Here is a 6,000-nt window from a genome sequence, read left to right on the forward strand (position 1 = left end):
ATGTTGCAACCTTAGGGGAAAAAAGGTTACTTTTACTAAAATAAGCAGAATATCGCAAGAAACATTCAGTTTTAAAAGACACAAAGTTGCAATTTTATGATAGTGAAGTCATAATATTGGGGGTAAAAGTTGCAAATCTACAGGAATAAAATTGTAATTATTATGAGGAATTTTTTTTAAAATCCCAATTTACTAAAAAAAATGTTTTTACTCAAAGTCAGTTAGTTTAAAAGTTGAAAAGTTGCAATTTTAAGAGAATAAGGTTTTACTATTACAAGAAAAAACATGTAATATTACTTCATTAATAGATGGCTGAGCACTACAGAAAGTTGGACACAGACAAAAACTACAACATTTCTTGTAAGACACAAAAAAAATACACCTTTATTCCCAACACAACTGATGTCTTCATAATGGCAGTTCAGGGAATCTGTTCCCTCCCACAAGTCCTATCTGACTTCCCAATTTACTGCAAAGCTTTAATGGCATCCACCTCATAAACAAGATTTTCCCCGAATTCAAGAAAAACTAGAACAGTTATTTCTGCAGCCTGCATAACTAATCTGGAGGAAACAGCATCTGCACACTGAACACTCACTTGCTCCTCTCACTTGTTTGGCATGGCTGCTGCTTGCTTGCTCTTCTCTTACTCTCCCAGTGGGTCTCACTCTCCATTGTACGTATCATTATATAACAGATATCAGATGGTGCAAACAATATCCCCTCCTCCTTAGCCTCTCGCTGCACCCCACCAATTACTCTTTCCACTGGGGCTCTGCTGCTATCTTTAGGTCGCTCTGCTGACTGGGAATGCGTGTGTGATTGGCACATCGCATGCTTATGATTGCACACGTATCCCCCCCCCCCCCCCCATTTGTTTTTTTTCCCAGTTGAACAATGGGAAATCAAAACTTAACACCTATTTGCTCATATAATTTGGAAAAATATACCTCTAAAGTTGCAAAAGCATAAATATTTGTAAGGTCTCAAGAGACTTCAGCAAATCTGGTGTGACTTTACAAATGGACTACTGCTTGTTTTTAGGGGTTTTCTTTGCGAAACCACCACTGAATGGAACTTTTTGTGATAAATGTGGTGTGCATGTATCTGTCTTGGTATGGCTCAAGCACTAATATGCACTGCAAAGTCAGCCGACTTTGGTCCTGAGATGTGCAGTAATATACGACTTGCACAAAGCATGCTGATCACTGTTCACTTCATTTGTTTTCTCTATTTCTTTTTTTTTGGTTACACAACAGATTCTCAATATTTGAACAGCACTAAAGTCATAAACTTGACAGAGTATAAGGGTGTAAGGGTTAACTCCACATGTTTTGGGGTTTCTTTGTCAAGCCATGACAGAGGGGTACCAAATACTGAAAGAAGAACGGAATGCACACTGCAAAGTCAGCAAGTCAGCTGTATTTTCTTTCAATGGGAAGAGACCCACTTCCCAGGCAAGGGGTAACCTACTTCTGCATAATCTTTAACTATACAATTTCTAACTATACAACTATACAATTTCTTGGTTTTACGTTTTACTACACAGTCGTCCCTCGCTCCATCACAGTTCCAACGTCATTCCCTCACTCAATTGCGTTTTCAAAAAAATTAATTAATAAATGACCGCTCCTTTGTAGTTGACTACGGCCTATTATTATTAGTAAAAAAATTCATATTTTAGCAAATGTTACATATTCTTGGTCCAAATAAACATTTTCAATCATATAAAGTACTAAATGAACAAAAACACAAACACAGTTTAAGGCAATACAAGATGTTGATGAACTGTAATCTATACTGGCCACTAGGTGTCACTAGTAACACAAACCAGACTGATCGACAGGCTTTTATTATTTTAGAATTATTTATCTCACAACAGCCACAACAATAACATAATAATAATAACAGTAGTCATCATCATCATCATCATAATAACACAAGCTACTGTTGTGGCCGTACTACAGCTAAAACTCAACACTGAATCCCAGACGTCACTTCCTGTTCACACGCCTGGAAGACATTTATTGAAACACACACGAGCATGAGTTTTATTTTTGTCTTAAATGGCTTATTTTCTCCGATTATATTTACTGTATTGGGTAATGTGAGCATAAAGGCGGCTATAGGGGTGTTATTTTATGTCTAGAGTGCTCTAATAATGGTAAATATTGTAGTAAAAAAGTCATAAACAGGTTTGTATATTCTAACTACAGAAATATAAAATTTATTAATATTGAATCACACTTTTTTTGGAAATGAATTTATCGTGGTGGTGTCTGGAACCATTTAACCGCAATAAACGAGGGATTACTGTACTGTTAACTTATTTGTAAGCTTGTTCTTTTCCACTTGTTGCATTATGATGGTGACAGTTTGACTCTGGAACTTCCATCTCCAATGCCTCCTATGCGAAAATGTCTTCAAGCGGCATCCTGGAACAGATTGCGTTCAACCTTTAAGGCTCCACTGTATATCTCACATGTTGCAGAGAAGGCTTATGAGTCTGTTGACACCAATCAAGCGGCTGCCCAAAAGGGCAAGCTGCACTGCTAATAGGCTTTGAAAGTGAAGCCAAAGCTCAGAGTGCTTGACATTTGCTGACATTTGTGGTTCCTTGTGCGGAGAATGGGAGTAATTCAGCTTTACTGGGCATAACGGAAGGGGCGGAGGGGGATCCAGAGAATTAAATGGGCCGAGGGGGCAAGTTAATAATGCCACACGTGTGAGTTGGTGGATATAAACACACACCAGCTGAGCAAGGTTGTTATTCTTTCACCTGCTGATTTATTCCCCAACAGTATGACGCAAAATCTCATGGCGTAAAATTTTAACAGGAACAAAGTGATGAGTATCACACCTCCTGTAAACTATGAACCACCATCATGTTGACACTGGTCACCGAGTTACAACCGCACAAGTTGCAACATACATCTGCACCTGCGCAACACAAGCCGCCATCCTTTCTGCGCCTCATGTTAAGCCTTAATGTCGCCTGATCTCAAACATACTTTAATGCAATGTGCAAGGGTAAGCCTCCCTTGCTTACTTAGAAAAACAAATAATTAGGAACTCTGCATTTTCCAGAGTGGTATGTCCACTTTTACAGTACATTTTAACCCCAGAAAATTTCCTAAGATTTCTAACATTTGGCATAGATCAGGGGTCTCAAACCTTGTGTTGTACAAGCAAAAAGAAATGAAAATGGTTCGTTGACAAGGTGATCATCTCTCGTCTCGACATAGAAAAATCGTAGCAACCACAATCGCACACTTTTTTTTGTTTTTCTTGTCACTTCCTGAACGCACAGACAACGTAGCTCTGCACTGATTTCAAGGATTTGGGTTATTTTGGCACTTTTCGCATGGACAGATCCCGACCATAATTACAGACCTGTTTGCTGACACCGCAGGCTTGAATATCGTCAGCGTGATGAACTAACTGGTAGAAAAAAAACGAGTTACAATAGTCACCAGCAAGACAAGCTAACCATCCCTAATGTGCAAACTTCAAAGGTGTTGACTACCGACGGTCGGAATGGCCAGAAAAAAGGCTTCTACGGCTGCGAATGCAGAGACACGGAGGACAGCCGGTGATGCTGAATGACACAAGAAAGGATAACTCAGTTCGCAAGGTGATTCATGACATGAGGAAGGAGAGCTCTGTGAATAGCAAAGAGCTACACAACAAAACAAATAAACAGCATGATGAAAAAGAGACGTTTTGATTCCATTTTGCATGAGCTGAACTAAAAGACCTGAAACTTCTTTTACGTATGCTTTCAAATATTGTTTAATCTGTGTTAGTGAGCATTCATAACTCATACTTTATGCACCAAACAGGTGTGGCATATCAAGATGTTGATTAGACAGCATGAATATTTCACAGGTGTGCCTTAGGTTGGCCCCAGTAAAAGGCCACTTTCTTCTTTTTTGTAAGTAAATGGAATATTATACGTGTCAACATGTAAAAGATATGGTGTGACGTGCTGAATTGTGCAAAGGTAACCATCCATCCATTTTCGATGCCGCTTATCCTCATTAGGGTATGCTGGAGCCTATGCCAATTGACTTCGGGCGAGAGGCGGGGTACACCCTGGACTGGTCGCCAGCCAATCACAGGGCACAATTTAGAGTCGCCAATGTGGGAGGAAACCAGTGTACCCGGAGAAAACCCAGGCAGAACCCAGGTCTTCCCGATCTCCTGACTGTGTGGCCACTAACCACTCGGCCACCGTGCGGCCCGCAAAGGTACCCATGTTTCCCAAATGTAACTCATTAAGCATGGCTGAAACACATAAACCATACCAACATCTTTCATTTACAGGTGATCTCATAGGACTTTCAACTGTAAGGATCAACATGACTCCTATGTTGAAAAGAAACGGGTATGTTTAAATACCTGTACTGTATTTACACTACTGGGCTACCATTTGACTCGTATCTTATGCATCGCCTGGTTACGGTAGCCCTCGGTGGCATCATTTCCGATGTGGTCCCTTGGTGCGGTTGGCGTTCACACTCAGCTCTGGAGTCTGAATGTTTGGTCCTGGATTTCGTTCACACTTGATTAAATGAACAGTACCAGCAGAGCAAACGGACTCCAGTCAGTTTTAATCAGACCAAAAATGAAGTGTTACTATCCCACATGCAAATGTAGGGTGTTTGTCCTTAAAAAACTGAGCTTGTGTAAAAAAAAATAAAAAAAAATAAAAAGAGACACAGCAGAGCTACCTGATGGAGACCCTTGACATAAGATTGTAATTTACGGTGGTACAAGAATTGACTCCATTTTAATGTTGTTGCTCAGGTAAGTACTGTGTTGTAATGTCTGTCTTTAAAAGATTTATATACAGAGAATAAATATAAAGGGAGATTGCCAAGTTTTGGGTTCTTTGTTGATTGAATTCTTTCTAACGCCATCTCCCACAGGCATTTAAATAAGCACGTCACTCGTTTAGCTTAGCGTCTCACTTGCTAAACTATCAACACTTGCAGGTTTTTTTTTTACCTCCGTCTAAAATGTTAAGACGCCCCTTTAAGAGTTTAGCGCCTAGCTGGATTGTTGTATTTCAAATAAAGAAGTTCTTACGGTAAGGAAAGCGTATGAAGCGGCGATGCAGTCCAGGAAGAGCGTCGAAGGAGCCGGGGAGCTTCGAATGTCCTCCTACGGATCTCCACACAGTTTGCTTGGCCCCCCCAACCCAGAAAAACTCTTCACCTTGTACGCCTTCCTCCCTCTTGCCTGCCCCCCCGCCCAGAGGCGCTCGCCACTACCGGGCGCACGCACAGACGCGCGCTCGCGCCTTCAGACATCCGCGCACGCGCACTGACCTCACCAGCTGCTGACGCTTCGATCGCGCGCGCGCGCGCACAATAACTAACTCCTACCCCTCCCTCTCCTTGACTCTCGTGCGCGCGCTCCCTTTTAAACATACATTCTTAGCCCCGCCCTTCTGACGAAATATTTCTGAGAATAATTTTAGGATAATAGTTTATTAATGCAAGCATTTACGAATTAAAGGTCCTCTATTATGCAAAATTGACCTAATGATGTTGTATGTGTCCAGAGAGCCTGTTTATTAGCACCCAAACATGCCAAAAATTAAATATATCTCTATCATGCCTACATAAACAAAAACCCTCATGGACATGATACCGGCTCGGATCTTCCCCTAGCTAGAAGAGCCCACCCCATGTATACGCCCATAGGCTTCACTACACATCTTAAAATGCAGCCTGCCAGACGTGGGAGCGGTACATTTAATCATCTTGTTTTTCTCCAGCGAATAGGCTAACTTAGCATGATGTTGCTGTTAAAATGTGACTGTCATTCACATTTGTAATGCAAGAAATGCAATTGGAAGCATTGCAAAATACATAAGGGGATCTAAAATTACTGTTCAGAACACCACTCACAAAATAAACATTTTAAAAGGAGCCAGTTAGTTTGTTGACAAATGTTTTTATTTGGGCATTAGTGACCTCTATCAACCTCTGT

General features: G+C 40.9%; 1 protein-coding gene across 2 annotated transcripts in view; it reads right to left on the reverse strand.

Annotated features, from left to right (window-relative positions):
- LOC129172972 (growth factor receptor-bound protein 10-like) overlaps positions 1-5,257 on the reverse strand; it is a 42,445-nt gene extending 37,188 nt beyond the window's left edge. Inside the window, exon 1 of one of the 2 annotated variants that reach the window (XM_054763322.1) lies at positions 5,092-5,257. The gene's annotated coding sequence lies outside the window, so the exon portion shown is untranslated. The remainder of the gene's footprint in view (positions 1-5,091) is intronic. The other variant, XM_054763325.1, reaches the window with a different exon arrangement.
- Between the last annotated feature and the right edge of the window lie 743 nt (positions 5,258-6,000).

This window comes from Dunckerocampus dactyliophorus, chromosome 20, assembly GCF_027744805.1.
Source record: "Dunckerocampus dactyliophorus isolate RoL2022-P2 chromosome 20, RoL_Ddac_1.1, whole genome shotgun sequence".
NCBI classification, from domain to species: Eukaryota; Metazoa; Chordata; class Actinopteri; order Syngnathiformes; family Syngnathidae; genus Dunckerocampus; species Dunckerocampus dactyliophorus.